Genomic DNA, 3,746 nt, shown 5'->3' with positions numbered 1-3,746 from the left:
ACCTTTGGGATTCTCCAAACAGGACTGGAGGCGATGGATCAAGAAAATTAACTGTCCTCCTCCGTAACCAGAGAATTATGCTCGTGACGACGATCGAGGGTTCCATGATGACCCAGATACGTCTATCATATTCTGCAACAACGGGAGGTAATGCAGAGGTTCCTCCTTTCAACAAACTCCGAGAGGATCCGGAGGAGGTTTCAGTTACTAACTCTGAGGTTGAAAGCGTCATGAATCACCGTGACGGAAGAGTCACTACACCACCCTGAATTTTCAGAACATGAGCTTAACGGTTTTAATTCGATTTATGCATACCTCTTCGCTGCTCGAGTAGGTCTTGAGGGTGTTGCCAAGTGTGTATCAACAAGTCTTAAAGTACACATTAGATTTTAACAACCGGCCACAAACACTAACCCAGTAGCCCGCGAGCCTTAATTTGGTCAGGACGATCGAGTTAAGGATCTAAATAATCATGTTGCAATATTTTACAGGACTCAAGAGATCAAAACAAGAAACTGTCAAAGGAGCTTGAGATCAGCCGAACACGGGCTAATGGTTGCGAAGGCCGAATTGGAAGAAGTTAAGAAATTCACAAGAGAAACACACGGTGAGTGATTATTGCAAATAATTCTCCGTTGTACTATGTACCATTTTTAATGAAAGTTTACCTTATAGCAGTCGAGTCCATAGGTCCATTGCAAAAAGATCTGGACACGACCAAAGAATCACAAAGACATGCCGAATCGCGATAACAACCGAGCCCATAGGTTAGTTGCAAAAAGATGTGGATGCGGCCAAAAAATCACAAATAAATGTCGAATTGCGAAGACAGGTTGCGATTCGACATGTCTTTTATCATGTACCTACTCGCGGACGACCAAGAATTAAGCTTGGGGATGGTGATATGTCTACAACACATCTATAATTTTTTATCATTCCATGCTATTATATTATCATTCGAGGATTCGTTTTAAACATTTACTTGCTCATTTATATTATTTTTGAACACTAACCTATTAACCTAGTGCAAGTGCCAGTTGTTGTTTTGTACATGTTTCCGGATTTTCAGGAATACTATACCAAATGAAGTCCAAATACCCTCAAACTTTTTAATGATTTTTTCTAGACAAAATGAAGACCTGGAAGCTTCGGAGGAAGATCGGAAGGCACATGGGGTGCCCGCAAGTCAAGAGGGCGCTCCGAGGGGGTGGTTGCACCCTGATGGTTTGGGGCCACCTCCCAGCTCCTCTAGCGTCGTTATCTGGCATATAAATGCAAGTATATCCTAAAAACCCTAGAGAGCCGCCCAAATCACTTTTTTCCGCTACCGAAAGCCTCTGTCCGGTCGTGTGCCATCTAGAGCCCTGTTCTGGTGCCCTGTTGGAGGGGGGTCGATCACAGAGGGCCTCTACATCAACCTTGATGCTCCATGGTGATGTGTGAGTACTTCACTACAAACCTACGGGTCCATTGTTAGTACCTAGATGGCTATCTCTCTCTATGTTATTCGTTGCCATGATCTCCATGATTCCCCGCGGTGATCTATCTTATGTAATCACTCTTGAGTGGTGTGTTTGTTGGTATTCGATGAATTGTTGGTTTTTGTTCAGATTATTCATGAGATTATATTGATTTCATTGTTGGTCTTTCATTTATATGCATGATTATGATAGCTTCATAATTCTTCCCGATCTGTCAATTTGGTTAGGCCTACTAGGTTGATTTATCTTCAGTGGGAGTGGTGCATTGTAGTGGGTTCAATCTTGTTGTGCTCAATCCCAATGACAGAAAGGGACATGACATGTATTGTATTGCTGCCACTAAGGGTAAAATGATGGGGTTCATTCATATTATCTAGACTTACTTTGTCTACATCATGCCATTAACCTCCAAGCATTACTCAATTTTTACTTAATACTCTAGATGTGTGTTGGTTAATAGTCAAAGGGTGCAGTAATGGTAGTAGATGCAGGCATGATTTAATCTACTTGGTTACAAATGTGATGACTATATGTGCATTTTGATGAATAAATATTGCATAACCATGCACTTTTCTATCAATTGCCCAACAGTAATTTGTTTACCCACCGTATGCTTTCTCTGAGAGAGAAGCCTCTAGCAAAAATTGTGGCCCATGACTTTATTTACAAATAAAATTATAAAAACTATAAATAGTTTGATCCAATTATTTAATTTTTACTTATTTTAAATGTATATTTATCAAACTATCTCTCTACCAGTACTTATCGCTTGCAAGTAACGAGTTCAAGGGGATTGACAACCCTATTGCCCGCTTTGGGTGCACGTGTGTGCTCTTTTGTGTGTAGGCACTTCAGACGGGAAATTGTGTGGTTCTCCTATAGGTTCAATGACCTTGTTTCTCACCCATGGAAATATTTACCTCGACTGTGCTTCATGATCCCCTCCTCTTCGGGGAAAAACCCAATGCAGATCACAAGTATCATGAGGTAAGAGAGTCCTAATATTTTCTATATAAACATAAATTTATCGGGGTGCTATAAAATATAGAAGTGAAGTCCAAGAGAAATTTTGAAAAAATCCTCAACTAAACTAAAAAATGTCTAAGTGGAGATCAATGAGTATTCTATACAAATAGGACCTGGCGGGCCCGTGGGACTGGGGGTGCCGAGGCCCGTGTGTGTGCGGCCCAAGACGGGACGCATGCCATGGGTCCAGAATGGTCCACCAATGGACTTGATGCGCAAGGCCCTTGCGAGGTGCATCGTCAGGATCCACACAAAGCCCCCCCGCGAGGTCGCCTCCCAAGGCTGCCCGCGAGGTCCTTGCAGGACAGACTAATCCAGGGAGGCCCGACGGGGTCGCGTTGTCCTGCATTGTGACGTTGGTGACGTGCGCCGTGCCGAGCAGCGCCATGAGTCGTGCCAGCAAGTATGGATGAGGAGGCTTTCCTCTTCTGTGCTAAGGGAGCAGGGCCAGCTCACCGGTTCCCAAAGCAGCCTCCAAAGGTTTCCTACTTGGTGCAAGAAGACCAAGGCTCGGGCTCACTAGGACGGGGGTCATCCCCGAGCCCACCAGCGCGTCATGGTAGAAGGCTTTTGCAAGCGAAGACTAGTTTTGTTAGGATAAGCTGCAGTCCTCTCCCCCTTCAAACTTATTGTTGTGGCAATCCTTCCCGCTTTGTGTTCTCGCGGGAAGAGGACCGGGCTGGTATAATGTAGGGTAGGCTGTCGCCATAGAAGTGGATCGACCCAAAAGCCAGCGAGAAACCACCTTTGTACTCTCTCTCTCTCACACCCTCAAGCAATCCACACAAGCAGGAGTAGGGTTTTACTACACAAGGTGGCCCGAACCTGGGTAAACTGCCACATTCATTGTTCTTCTTCCTTAGCTCGAGCACATCACAGTGTGACCGTGAGGTTGTGAGGTAGAGTAGGGCGGGAGAACCAGCGGACCCCAGAGTTCGAACCTCTTTGGTTCCCTGGACCCCTAATTCTGACATTTGGCGCGCTAGATAGGGGTGCACCACGGTTCTTCACCTCCTTTTTGGCTCCAGCTCCACCAACCCTATGGATGACGCTTGTCGTGCTCATGCTTAGCGCCGGGCGGCCCGCATCGCCTAGACTACGCATGTTGGCAGCAATGTGCGCCACCATTATGTCGGCACTGCCGCTAGTGCCGCCACCGGCCGTGCTGCCCGTGAGTAGCATGACTCCTCCTTGCACCCTTCCGTGCAGCAGGATGGCGCACCGCCATGGCTTCCTCCT

This window comes from Hordeum vulgare, chromosome 7H, assembly GCF_904849725.1.
Source record: "Hordeum vulgare subsp. vulgare chromosome 7H, MorexV3_pseudomolecules_assembly, whole genome shotgun sequence".
NCBI classification, from domain to species: Eukaryota; Viridiplantae; Streptophyta; class Magnoliopsida; order Poales; family Poaceae; genus Hordeum; species Hordeum vulgare.
The sequence above is the reverse complement of the archived record's forward strand: the minus strand, read 5'-3'. Positions refer to the sequence as shown.